The 14298-nt window shown below is 57.2% G+C and overlaps 1 pseudogene; it reads left to right on the top strand.

Annotated features, from left to right (window-relative positions):
- The first annotated feature begins 1197 nt into the window (after nucleotides 1–1197).
- LOC123625483 lies at nucleotides 1198–11857 on the top strand (annotated as a pseudogene).
- Nucleotides 11858–14298: the final 2441 nt, after the last annotated feature.

The raw sequence follows: 14298 nt of genomic DNA, 5'->3' as shown, positions 1-14298 counted from the left end.
GCAAAGGCTTCTGAGGAGGGAGAGGTGGGAGGGCGTGAGCTGGGAGGACACCTCTCCCCCAAGGTGGCCGCGCAGGGAGCCGGGGAAGCCTGGCGAAAGCCTCTGAGGCCCGTCCCCCCAGGCCACAGTCCTCATTTCTGGGTGCGGTCACCATCTGGCCCCAGAGGCGGGAGAGCCGGTGGAGCCCGCTGCTGCTGCTGCTGCCACCACCGGCCACTGGGAGGGAGAGTTACGGCCCAGCTGCCACTTCTTACCCAAACAGCCCGGGAGGCGCCGCACCGGAGCAGGCGGCCTGCACGGGAAGGAGCCCAGGGCCCTCGTCCTCCCTCCTCCAGGAACTCTCAGTGGACACCTCACCTGGGGAAGAGGCGGCCACGGTTTCCTGCACTCCCCCTCCCCCAGACTCCCCACCAGCCCTTCCCTATCCTGTCCCAAAACTCACCTGGTGACCCCTCCTCTCCAGATCGCAGACCCGCTTCCACCTCCCGGGGCAAACTCCAAGGGAAGCCCGAGGTGGCTGTGACTGAGATACAGCAACTGGCCTCGGGCCAGATCCACCTGTCCTCTCTCGGGGCCGGCCAGGGGCCTTTGGAAAGTAGGGTTGGTAACAGCAGGGGCCCTGCAGCCAAGCTAAGGGGACTCCAGGGAGCTCCCCGCACCCCAGCTAGGGCAGCCCTGGGTTGCTGGCTGCTTTCCGCACACCCGGCCTGACCTTCCCTCCCCGTGGCGCACCTGCTGCCCCAGGGCCCAGGAGCCCCGCTGCCCAGCCTGTGACCTGGCTTGTGAGAGAGCAGGTTCTTGGGTCCCCCCCACCCCACATAGCTCTGGCCACCCGGAGCTCTCCTCACCTACCCCTCCGTCCCCTGCAGGCTGGGAGGTGGCCCCATGGTCCTCTGGGGATCTCCCTGGAGCCCCGGCCTCGTTATTCCCCTCTCAGCCCCTGGTTCCGGCGGCCCCAGGCCTCCTGAGCTGGGCCCTTGACAAGCCCACCCGCCTCCTCACCTGCTTCCTGGGCCCCGGCAGTCGGCCTCCCTCTGCACCTATTTTCTCTGCCCTTCCTAGAGCTGACAGTGTAAGTGGTGGGAGGGGACGGGCATCAGTACTGAAATGCCAGCCTGCACGGGTGGTCAGTGCCAGGCCCTGGGGCATGGGAAGAACATGACACGATGTGACAATGCGATATGCTGTGGTTGTGATATGACGTGGTGGCTGGTCTGCTGGGTGCAGGGTCTTGCTGGGAGAGGAAGTTCTAGGGATGCCTCCCTAGAAGGGAGGAGGAAGGTGTTACCAGAGGTAAAATCTAAAGGTTTCTACGATTCCCTCCCATGAAGCCCTCTGGACCCAGTGCTTTTTCAGTGGCAGATTTTTTCTTAGTGATAATTAGATCTATTCAAGTATCTACTAGTTCTCTAGTTAATTTTGTTTTCTTTTCTTTTCTTTTTTTTTTTTTTTGAGACAGAGTCTCGCTCTATTGCCCGGGTTGGAGTGAGTGCCGTGGCGTCAGCCTAGCTCACAGCAACCTCAGACTCCTGGGCTTAAGCGATCCTACTGCCTCAGCCTCCCGAGTAGCTGGGACTACAGGCATGCGCCACCATGCCCGGCTAATTTTTTCTATCTATATTTTTAGTTGGCCAGATAATTTCTTTCTATTTTTAGTAGAGACGGGGTCTCGCTCTTGCTCAGGCTGGTCTCGAACTCCTGACCTTGAGCGATCCACCCGCCTTGGCCTCCCAGAGTGCTAGGATTACAGGTATGAGCCACGGTGCCCAGCCTCTAGTTAATTTTGGTCATTTTATATTTTACTACAAAAGCATTTGTTTTCTCTAGATTTGTACATATTATGCTTTTAAAATTTATTAATTTCTTTGTGGCCAAGTAAATGATTTTTTTCTAAGTTTTTCATAGACATATGAAAAAAATGTACACTTTCTATTTAAGGGATAAAAGGTCATTCATGTATCAAATCAAGTTTATTAAGTTTATTGATTATGTATAATTCAAACTTTCACTTTCTTTGTATCCTTTTTGTTTTTGGTCTTTTATGCTAATTGTGATGAAGTTTTATTAAACCTCCCTCTCAAATTTTCCCTACAAAGTTCTTCTGGTGCTTTGATTAGTTTTTGGTTTTTGTATTTAACGACACTTTTGGGAGCATGCAGATTTTGAGTATTCTATCTTTATGAATTGTGCATTCCTGTCACTACATGTCACCTCTCTTTATCCTGTTTTAGTGCTTAATCTTAAATTTTACCCTTCTATTTTTAATATGGCCACTCTTTATTTTATATACATTAAAAATAAATCCTTTTATTTTCAGCCATTATTTTTTAAACTGTATTCCTTGTATACATCATATCACTGCATTTTAAAACCTGAGCTGACTCTTTTACTAGGAGAATTCCATCTGTTCGAGCTTCATTTAATAACTGACAGGCTAATTTTATTTATTCATTTTCCGCTGAGGAGACATACATTCCAGACATCCTATTTCACACCTGAAAACTTCAGCATGCATTTCTGAAAAGTAATGTTTTGTTTTCCATAACCACCCTACCATTATTATAGCTGACAAAATTAACATTCATTCCTGAATGTTGTCTAAGACCTAGGCCATAGTAAAATTGCCTCCGTTGTCCTAACACATCTCTCTCTCTCCCTCCCTCCCTCTCTCCTGGTTTGTTTGCACCAGGATCCAGTCCAAGGTCATGCCTTGCTTCTGGCTGTCTCTTTAATCTCTTTGGAACACTCTCCACCCTTTCCTTTGCCTTGAGCTGACTCGTCAAGAGACCAGACCAGTTGCCCCGTGGGGTACCTGTCTGTCCTGCGTGCTGGCTTCCTTGTGGCAGCGTGTCCCTGTTCTAACCCGTGTGACCTGTGAAGTGGTAGGGTCTGAAAGGTTCAAGCGCCGGGATCACCAGGGCTCAGTGACAGATGACGCTAAGGAAGCAGGAGTCACAGATGATTCCACCTGAGTAACAGGTGATGCTGACACGAGAAAGGGAGACAATTTGATTCTGGACATCTTCCCAAGCCTACAAAGGACACCCGGCAGCAGTTGGATGTGTGAGCCCAGAGAGGGGTTGCGAGGTGGTGACCTACAGCTGGTCGTGCCTTCGCAGGCGGCAGAGCGAGAAGCAAGGTGAGACACCCGGCACTGGGGCCCTGGCAGAGGCGGCGCAGCCTCAGCCCAGTCAGGCTGCAGGAAGACGGGATCTGTCATCAAGGGAGTGTGGAAGGCCTTCCGGGCAGGGGGCTGGTGTGTGAGTGAGGGACAGACAAGTCAGCTCTGAAAAGGAGGAAGGGAGAAAGGAATTAGTCGGTAAAAGGCCATGTGAGCTGGGCCCAGGGAGCACCCAGGCCACTTATTTGTTCCTGCCCAACATCTTACTGGCCTCTGTGAGTACACAGCTGTGACATCTGGGTTATCGATATCTTATTATGGGTAATAAATGTAATTAATGCAATTGTCTCATCCGTCTGCAGCACTAAATACTTTGAAAAGCACTTTCAAGAACATTTCCTCAATCTATCTTCGCTACAATTTCTGGAATGGGCAGAGTAGACATTTTATACCTGGGGAAACTGAGGCAGGGAGACATTGTGACTTTCTGAAGGTCACCCAGGTGGCAAGTGGCCGAGTCAGGACTGTGTGACCCCAGTGGTCCTCTGAAAGTCACGTCTCCTTCCTCCTTCCCTAGGTGGGCGAACCCCCGGAGCCAGTGTACGCCAACGCAGAGAGGCAGCCTCGGGCCACTCGCCAGGCGCGGCCGCGGCCCCCGCCCCAGCCCGGGGTGGGAGGCGCACACAGGCACCAGCACCGGCGCCCCTACTGCTACAACCCGGACACGGGCCTGACGACCTGGGAGTCGCCCTTTGAGACTGCTGAGGTCTCCGCCATCCCAGCCACCTCCCCGACCTCCGTGGGCAGCCGCGAGAGCCTCGAGACCGAGTGGAGCCGATGCTGGGATGAGCAGAGCCGCGGGGTGTTCTTCTGCGACCGTCCCCGACCGGCGACACCGCCTGGGCGGAGATGAGCCGAGACTGGCCCCGGCAGCCCCAGGGACCAGAGGGCGAGGGGCGGGGCTATCTGCCATCCCTCTGGCCCCGCCTCCTGCTCCACCCAGCCCCAGGGACCCAATGGCAAGAGGGTGGGCTTGTCCCTGCAGTCCCCCAGCCTCTAGACGGACTACCCTGAGTTGCTGACCGGTTACCCGGGGGAAGACTATTCCCCCGTGGGCTCCCTCGGTGAGCCCGGCGCCACCTCTCCCTTGACCACACCCCCGGCCGGTCTTGTCACATCAGCCAAGACAAGCAGAAGCTTTACAGCAACCACTTCACCCCAGAGCAGGTAGGGGCAGTGGGCAGATGGACCCAGACACCCAGGGGTGGCTCCCCTCAACTTTCCTCACTATGGGCTCCCCTTGGCACTCTAAACCGCAGCTCCCACGCAGACCCTAAGCCAGGCCAAGATGCGGAGTCGCCTGCCTCTGCCTCTCCGAGCTTCCTGCTGCTGACTTGGACCCTGGTTGGAGGGAGCCTTTTCTCTCCTCTCACGAGCTGGGTGGGGGGCCCTGATCATCCCGCTCCCCACCGTGGGTGAGGTTGGAGGACCAGCACGGGAAACAAGCAATACTTCTACAACCCAGACGACTCCCCCGTCCGGTCGGAGCTGCCCCAGGTAACCAGCTGGGGAGAGAGGGGGAGACTATATATGACAGTGTCTTCCTCCCCAGGTCCCTGTCCCTGCCCCTCGAAGCATGCACAAATCTAGCCAGGACAGTGACACTCCAGCCCAGGCCAGCCCTCCCGAGGAGAAGGTAATGGGGGTGGCATGAAGGCCCTGGCAGGACCACCACAGAAGAAACGGGGAGTTTCTGGAGATCCTGGGGACAAAGACTGGGTGGGACACATCTGTCCCCCCATGGGCCCCAGCGCTAGCCCCCAGAGGTGGGTGAGGCTGGGAAGTGGGAAGGAATCTCTACTGCCGCTGCTGCCGGGGAGCAGGCGCCACCCGCTCCAGCCAGGAGGCTGGGCTGGTACCGAGCGTTCAGTGGAGACGCAGGCCCAGCCCGTGGGGAGTTGAGCTGAGGGGGAGACTGGCCTCTGCCCCCCATGCCTCACCCTCTGGACCACCTGCTCGTTCCCCTTCTCTTAGATCAAGACCCTGGACAAGGCAGGGCTGCCGCATCGCACCAGGGCGGTGGACAAGGGAAAGCAGCTCCGGGGAGAGCCCCTGTGCTCCTAGACCAGGGCAGGGTGGGCCTTAGAGATGAAGTTCACTCCCCACACGCCAGGCTCTTATTAATCTTAGTGACCTCATGAGAGGGCCTGTGAGGAAACTGAGGCACCGAGAGATTAAAGTGACTTGCCTGAGGTCACCTGGCCACCAGGTGTTAGATTTGGGAGTCCACCCCTCACAGTCGGGTGCCCTGCTCCTGGGGCGAGGAGGGGGGCCTCAGCCTAGGACCGAGTCTAAGTCCTGCCCACCAGCCGCTTCCCCACCCCCATCTGGGAGGAAGCACTGGGGGGGGTGCCTCCTGGACGGTGCTGGAGGGTGGTGTCCTGACGTTCTTCAAGGACTCAAAGGCCCCAACTGCAGTTGGCCCGGTGAGGCCCAGGCCCCCAGGGCTTGGACCCCCCCCCCCCCAGCTGCTCTGTCTGGCTTAGAACACACCAGGTCTGAGACAGCGGTCCGTGAGTGTCAAAGGAGCTGGGCTTTGGCAGGGAGCGGGTGACGACAGCAGGTTCACCCCAGGACAAGCAGTTTCAGCCACTTGGGGATGGGGAGCAGTCCTTGAGGGTGGACAGCTCGGGGCTGGAGGGCAGAGAGGCTGGGGGCTGGACACACCTGCTCACAGGGATGGGGCTCTGCTCCTTTCTTTTGTCTCCTGGGTGGACAGGCAGCAAGGGACAGGCCAGCCAGCAAGATCTCTGGGTTTCAGGAACCCTTGGGTCCCTTTCACCCAGCCACCCCATCCTGTCCCTACAGCCACAGTGCGGTAGCAGGCCCATCGGAGCTGAGGCCTCCCTGTGACCCTGCCCACCCTTCCTCCCTGTCCCACAGAGGCAGCCTTCCAGGTTCTGCACCCCTGAGTACACGGTGGAGCTGAAGGGGGCCTCTCTCTCCTGGGTCCCCAAAGAAAAATCCAGAAGGAGGGAAGGGGCGTCCTGATGTCCAGGGACCCTCACTGTAGGCGAGCCCCAAGGAGGAGCACCTGGGAAGAGTTGGGGCTGGAATTCTCAGGGCTCAAGGCCATGGATTCTGTAGTTCCCTCCCCAGGAGCTGAGTTACTCGTCCTTGCCCTGGAGGGTAGCGAGAAGTAGAGGCCTCTGGGAGATGAGACCCTGTGTGCCTAGAATAGTGGCCGCTAGAATGGTGGCAGCATCCCAACCTGAGGCAGGAAGCTCCCTGGCCCTGGTGCTTACTCTGACGGGCTGGGCAACCTGCTCTTTCTCCCCAGGTCCCCATCCTGCCCCTGGGCCAGAGCCCAGCTTCCAACTGGACTGGGTGCCCAGTGAGTAAGCCAGGGCAGTGGACGAGCTGTCTGGCTCCCCCAGCAGGCAAGGGTCCTCCCACGCCACACCCTTCACTGTTCATGTGCTGTCTCATTTTTCTTTTTCTTTTCTTTTTCTATTTTTTGGAGCTAGAGTCTCTCCCTGTCACCAAGGCTAGAGTGCTATGTGTGGCATCGTCATAGCTCACAGCAACCTCAAACTCCTGGGCTCAAGCAATCCTGCTGCCTCAGCCTCCCGAGTAGCTGGGACTACAGGCATGCACCACCATGCTTGGCCAATTTTTTAAAAATTTTTTGTAGAGACAAGGTCTTGCTTTGTTGTCCCAGCCAGTCTCAAACTCCTGGCCTCAAGCAATCCTCCTGCCTCAGCCTCTCAAAGTGCTGAGATTACAGACATGAGCCACTGCACCCAGCCTAACCCTTAGCTCTTAAAAAATGTCTAGTGTGTAGCTCCACAAACATGGGATCTAGAGGCATGAGGCCAGCGCCTGCAAGAGAGCTCCCCGAAGGTTTAGTTAGGAGTCTCAGGGCTGTTGGGGTACCATATGATGATGATAGCCAAAAGCATAACTTTGTAACTCAGCTCAGGAAAAGCCATTCTGCAAGGAGGCTGAGTGTGTAGCTTTCTAATGATTCACCAAAGTTCATTCAGTTCTAGAAACAGGATATCTACAGAGCAGAGTTGGAAAACTGGTTTCGTCTCATGAGCTACTCTGATCTGGAGCTACCTTGAGAATTCTGGAGCCTTCTCCAGGCCTGGCAGGGTAGGGTTCTGTGATCAACTAGCAATGTCTGCTATAGTGTCACGTGGAGGAGGGACATCACATTTGCTAGCCATGTCCCTTCTCTGACCTTGAGGGACAGCCTTCAGTTTTCTTATGAAGGTCATCTGTGGGCTTTTGATGAAAGTGTTGGAGCAGGACTTTCTGAGCTGTCTGTGCTGGCCAGGAGCAGGAGGCAGACGGTGCTCTTGGAGGCTGCTCAGGCCAGGGGGAGGCTGACAGTCCTGAGTGGAGGTCAAGGAACCCCCTGCCTCCTGGCTGGCTGGTGGCCACCCTCTCTCCACTCTGGGTGGCCTGTAGGCAACTCCAGGACGTTCCTCAAGAGACAGGCCCAAATTCTATATCATCAAGGACAGATGGGTTAGTTGGGCCCAGGAGATGTCCACAGAAGTTCTTCCTAGTCACCCCAAAGCCACAACATCAGTATCAGTCCCCTGGAAGCCGCTAGTACCCTCAGCCTGCCTGTGCGTGTGGCAGGATCGACGTGTCCTGCAGTCCATTGCTGTGTAGCTATGTAGCTTGGCCACATTTTGTTTTTTTAACCAGAACGGATATGCAGAACAGCTTTGTCTTCTGCATGAAACTTTCAGATACAAGCTATGTTTTGAGAGAGCTGCCACCAAGAATGGAGGTTGTTTTAGAAGTGTCATTAGGCCACTCTCTGGGGTCATCCCCAGCAGGGCCCCTGCCTGCTTAGATCACAGTGGGGCTGTGCTGGCCGCTGCTCAAGGGTCTCTAGACTTTGCAAGGGAGGTAGAGGGGTGGAACATACGTTTTTCTTTTTCTTTTTTTCTTCATTTTTAAAGCAGTTTAAATATTAATAGTATTCATGTATGAGTTTAAAAGGGCAGCCGAAAGACAGTCCTCTCTGATTCTAGAAGTTGTTCCTTGTTTGAGACAGTTTCTGCTGCCTCTCCCACTGGACCTAAAGGGCAGGGCTGGTGGGAGCTGCCACGGCCCAACATTGACATTAACCCTGAACTTGGTCCTCAGAGCCAGAGGCTACAGAGGACCCATCCACTCAGAAAGGGCTTGGAGCTTCAGGCCTGTCGTAGCCAGCTTCCTTCTGGCGTTTTAATTTCTGCTTCTCAAATTTCTGCATCTCGATGCAGTGGGCTGAAAGGGAATGCGCTGCCCAGGCTGGGGGGTGAGAGAGGGTGGGGACTCCTGGCTGCTAAAGGAGGGCAGCACTCTAGGTCCTCAGTGAGCATACAGGAGGGGCACGGGGGACACTCGCTTTCTCTGGGATCTGCTTTCGAATCCTCTCTCCCCACATCTCCTTCCCTGTCAGTTCCAGTGGCTGGGGCTGTCGCTTCCCTCCCTTAGTCTTTTGCAGGCCGGCGCTCTGGGTGAGGCCTGCCACGTCCTGCAGGGGCTCATGGGGAGGTGGGTTGGGGCAGGAGAAGTTTCCCCGACAGCTGAGCCATGCAGGTCTGCCCTCCATTGCCTCTAGCTATGTGCCCATGAGGAAGCTGCTGAAAGTCACTGAGCCTCGGTTTGGTCATCTGTGACACAGAGAAGCTGTCACCCACTGCTTTAAGTGAGGTGGAAGCCCTTGGCTCCATTAGGCTCTGAGTTCCTGGGGGTAGGGGACAGGTCACCTCCATCTCTGTACCCACCCCCCTTGGTGCCAACCCCCAGGACAGACTCAGGGAACCAGAGATGGATGACCCAGTGATTTGTGTCCCTCTAGCTACGGAGCCACAATGGCTCAGAGTACCTGATTCAGCATGACTCAGGCCATCATCAACATCTGGCACAAGGCCATCGCCCAGGGCATCCAGCAGCTGGTAGACAGGGCCTGGGGTCTCTAGGGCCACTAGGGAGGGGTGGCCAGTTTTTACGCAGGGCAGCTGTGCCCACTGTGGGACACAGGGAGCTCCATGGCATCAGTGGGCAGGCGACACTCCCTGCAAATGCAGTGTCCCCTGCGTGGCTGGGATGGCAGGATGCTAAAGAAACTGCCTTCTGTCATCTGTGAATCCAGCCTGTGGTGGGGGCTCATCCTAGAGGAATTTCCCATTTTGAGGGAGGCAGGAGGAAAAGTAAATATTCTGGGAACCAACTTCAGGCTGGAATGGCAGGCTGAAACTAGAAGGTAAAGTTTAAAAGTATCGATTTCAAGAGTCTCCCATTTCTTAGGTTCAAAATATCAATTGTGTAAGTAGAGATAGGGCAGGTCCCCTCTGACAACTATTTACCTGGAAATGACCTGGGGGTTTTTGACCCTTAATTCCCTATGAGCCAACACTGGGTGCAGCTTTTGGCTGTATTAATAGAGGTAGGAACCCAGAGCCAGAGAGGTGATGTTGGTGCAGTTGTTGGCAGTACTCCGGCCCCAGCTGGAATTAGAAGCTCAGAACTGGGAGCCACATACTGGGTTACATCTACAGGAGCTGAGGAAAATACAGGAAGAGGGGCCAGGCACTGGGAGGTAGGTAGGAAGGACAGGATGACTGATTCCAACACCTGCTCGGCTCCAGGCAGCTAAAGGAGGCCGATGTGCTGAGGTTGCCTAGTAGAGGTGAGGGGAGTTAACCTGTGTCAGGGAAGAGAGGTCGCTTTGCCTGAGGACCGTCCCTGCTGGGAGGGCATTTGAGGTCCCTTGCCCCACCCCAAAAGGACCCCCAGCTGGCCTAAGGCCCTGCCTCTCTGAAGCTATGCGATTGCAGTCTGCAGACTTGCCCCCGCCCCCGCCCCAGGAGGAACGTGAGAGCGGCAGTGTGGACTTCGGGTCTAGCGAGCCCTGGGAAGCTGGCAGGAGAAAGAGGATGGCACGCGGCTGAGTACCGGTGTGTGCAGGGCACGGGGTGGGGAGCATCCCAGAGACCTCTCTCAGCGGGTGGCGATGCCCCGCTGGGGCCTGCCCTGCCAACAACCCAGATGGCGCTGACAACTCGCGAGGTCCTACTTTCCCCTACATCAGATGAGCCCACCCTGGGCCCCAGGGGTCTGGAGAGCGCAAGTTTCTGCAGGGGCGGCCCAGGCCGCAGTCGCTGCGGCAGTAGGGCCACCTCAAAGGTACCGGCTTGCAGAGGGCGCGCGCGGGGCGCAGGGCCGGGCGCTGACGAGCCTCCCCCCGACCAGGTTCAGCCGCGCGCTGGCCGCGCTGTGCGAGTGGCAGCGGAGCCCGGAGCCGCGCTTCGTGCCACGTGGGTCGAGGTGCGCCGTGTGTGTGGTGGGCTGGGCCGGGCCTCCTGCCAGGACTGCAGGATGGAGACCCCTGGGTGGGCGCAGGGTTGAGTGGGGAAAGAACAGGAGGCCTTGAGTAGGAATCACAGCAGGGGCTTCAGCCCCACCCCACCCCACCCGGGTCCGCGCCTCCCTCTGCCCCAGGGCTGGACGTCGACGGGCTGTACCGCATCAGTGGAAACCTGGCCATTATCCAGAAGCTGCGCTATAAGGTGGACCACGGTGAAGCCGGTCCCCATCCCTGCCCCGGGGCCTGAAGGCGCTAAGGGGCCCTGACCCCCTCCCTTCCTCCGCCACAGATGAGCCTCTCGACCTGGGCGACCGACGCCGACGCTGGGAGGACGCGCACGTTATCACGGGCGCGCTGAGGCTCTTCTTTCGGGAGTTGCCCGAGCCCCTCTTCCCCTTCTCACACTTCGGCCAGTTCATCACGGCCCTCAGTGAGCACCTGCCGGAGGTGGGGTGGATGGGGCAGGGGTGGAACTGTCCTGCCTAGGGCCACCCCCTTGGCCGGGCTCTGTGCCACCATGCTTGCTGACTCCGCTCCCCTCTCAGAGCCCACCCTCCTCCTCCTCCCTCCCTGTCTGACTCCGTCCCTCTGATCCTTCCCGTGCTTCGCGTTGCACCACCAGGCCCAGCGCAGCCGCTATGTGCCAGACCTGGTGGGCTCGCTGCCCGCCCCCAGCCGCGACATGCTGCGGCTGCTCTTCCAGCACCTGTGCCGGTGAGCAGGGCGGGCGGGTCCTGGCAGGACCCCTCCACGCCTCCCCCCTGCTCTGGGCCCCGATTCCACCCGCCCCGCCGCAGGGGGATCGAGCACGGCGAGCAGAAACGCATGTCGGTGCAGAGCGCGGCCATCGTGTGCGGGGCCACGCTGCTGCCTCCGGGACAGAAGAGACCAGCGTGCCCATGACAGTGGTGTTCCAGAGCCAGGCGGCGGAGCGCAAGCTGCGGCAGTGCTCGGATAGCTTCCCGCGCACTGACTGCGGACCTGCGACTGCGGGCGGCTGGAGGCCACCCAGCTGCACTTCAGGAGACCCTCCGCCTCCCCCGCGTCTGCAGGCGGTTGTGACGTCCTCACCCCTCGGTTCCGAGGCTATGGTGACGCTGGTGGGCAGTTCGCAAAATGTGATTTTTCTGAGGCATGTCCTGTTTGGGGTTAATTGGGTTCTGCTTTGTATGGCAGTGCCGCCCCCTGTGCGCATGCGACAGTGTGCGGGTGAGTGTTCTGGGAGAGACCATCCTGGGAGGAGGAATTTGCTGAGGGTGAAGAACGGGAATTGTTTAAAAAAAAAATTGTGCTCTCTTTGATTCTAACGGATGCTAATTGCTTCTGTAAATATGGTTTGCTGACCTAGCTTAAGTGGAGCCCAGACGGCCGTAACAGGCCTTGCTGATAACAGGCTGGAGAATCCAGGGGCCCTCCAGCCAATTAACCAGATAAGAAGGGCAAGGCATAATCAGAAGCCTGTCCCGCAACTTAAAAAAAAAAACTAACCAATCAGGAGCCGAGACAATCAGCCACTTTTAAAAGAGCAAATGAATTAAGGGAGGGAGGGGGGATCCATCGCCCCCTGCACGTACTCTGCTAAAAAAAAGGTATAAAAGACACGCGCCCCCGCTGTGCGGGGTCCCTGCCCATGGAAAGAGACCACTGCGTTGGTGCTTGGGGCTTGGACCCTAGCTCGAGCTAGTCAATAAAACTGCTTTGCCTTTTTGCAGCCTCGGTGACTCTGTCTTTCTGTTCCCGGGGCCGAGGGGAACCAGCTCTAACAAGGGGGCTTCCTGGCTTCTTCGGGCCTTTCCCTGAATGAGGCCTTCACCAAGACCCCGTGTGTCCCAGACCTGTGCGGACCATGAAGCAGCTAAGACAACTGCCCCGCTGCCCAAACAGGACTGACCCGGCCTCCAGCGTGGGCAGCTGGACCTGCCTTCCTCAGGCCTCGGGGATGATGCTGCCGCGGGCCCCCTGGCAGGCTTGCTGCGGCTCAGTTTCACCTGCTTTCCTGTTCCGGCTCCATGCTCCTGCCCTCCCTGACCCGCTCGTGTTCTGCGCAAGGGTGCTTCATGTTGGCTAAATGTGCACTCTGAACCTGCCACTTGACGTGCACCGTTTCCACATACCGTCCCATTTTACAGATGAGGAGACTGAGGCTTGCAGAGGCAAAGTGACTTCTTCAGGGCCCAGTAGATGATCTGACTCCCCAGAAAAGGCTCCTCTCACACTAGAGCACAGCCGGGGGTGGGGTGGGGGCCCTCTAGCTGTCAAGTACCCCTGCCTGGTGCCCACCTAACCTGAAGAGTTGGGAGAGGCTGCGGGGTGGGGCAAAGGAGGACACAACCTCAGGATAGGAAGTGTGAACCCTGGGATCTGCAGCCCCTCCCTCCTCAGACAGGAGTCACCTCAGTTTACAGATCTCGGCCCTCCGCCCTACCCACCTGTTCATTTATTCAAAAAATGACAGCTACTATTTATTGGACATTGGTGTTGGGAGCGGTCTCTGATTACGGGTGAGCACATAGCCAATAGAATCATTGCTGGGAGCCTTGTCAGGGCCCTCTACCAATCACTTCCCGCCACGACTACCTGCAATGGTATATAAGCCCACTGTCCTTCCTGTTCGGGGTCTCTCGCCATGTAACTAGACTAGATGCCTCATTAAACTGCTGTTGGAAGAACTCCAGTTTGTTGCGTCGTCCTTGCAGGCGAGTGCGGCGCAACAAGTGGTGCCGAAACCCGGGAACTTCTCGCACCGGCGGAGACGACCTCTTTGGAGGTGAGTTCAGAACCACAGCAGCTGGGGCGGCTTTATTTTGGACCCCTGCCCTCTTCTGACGCCGGCACCGGGTGCTTGTGACCTACCCCATGGGGAACTCTCCTAGTTGTCACCTGTTGCGGGCCCTGCGGGGTCTTCTGGCCGCCCGGGAGTTTCGTATCCCTGACCGTGTCCTGCGCCATTTTGTGCAGGACGTGGACCGGGTGGCCCCATGGTTTCTCCACTCGGGGTCTTTAACGATTCCGAGTTGGGATAAGCTAGAGCAGGACCTTCGCCGTGCCCGAGAGTCTGGTCCCCTTTGGGAGTGTGTTCTCCCTGTGTGGGCACTGGTGCGCTCCTGTTTAGAGGACGACCGTTGCAGCGGTCCGGTCCGGGAAGGTCAGCAAGTACTCAGTGATTATCAAGATAGTATGTCTGAGAGAGGCAAAGTGGGTCCGGCTCGGCCGGGGCGGCCGAGGAAAAGGCCGGAAAGGAAACGTAAGTCCGCGGGTAAACAGGAACGGCGGGGACGCCCGCCGCCTGAAAGGGACATGGAGGAGGTGGCTCTCAAAATGGCCTCCCTCCACATGTCGGCTTCCTCTTCTTCCTCTTCTTCCTCTCGTCCTTCTTCTTCCTGTTCTTCTTCATCATCTCGCTCTTCTTCCCGTTCGCGTTCTCGCGAGGCGGAGGAGGGGCTGTCTCCGCAGGAGAAGGCGGAGCTGGAGGAGGCGGCGGCTAGATATGAGGCGGAGCGTAATCGCCCGCCCCCGTACGCTACTGCCCCTCCTTTTCCCGTTGCGGGATCCGCCCCTCTAAATATGGAGGGCGGAACCTCGTTTGTGCCTCCCCGAGCTAGAAAGAAGATACAGAGGGAGTTTGCTTTCCCTGTCTTTGAGGACGCTAATCAACATCGCTTTCACGAACACCTAGATTACAAGCAACTAAAAGCTTTGGTTGAAGCTGTCAAGGCTTATGGGTGCAATGCCGCTTACACCCGTGGCCTACTGGAACGGCTAAGTGTGCATGCCATGACCCCCAGTGATTGGGCTGGTA

Source organism: Lemur catta, chromosome 20 (assembly GCF_020740605.2).
Source record: "Lemur catta isolate mLemCat1 chromosome 20, mLemCat1.pri, whole genome shotgun sequence".
NCBI lineage: Eukaryota > Metazoa > Chordata > Mammalia > Primates > Lemuridae > Lemur > Lemur catta.
Note: the sequence above shows the minus strand (reverse complement) of the source record. Positions and strands in the feature narration are given on the sequence as shown.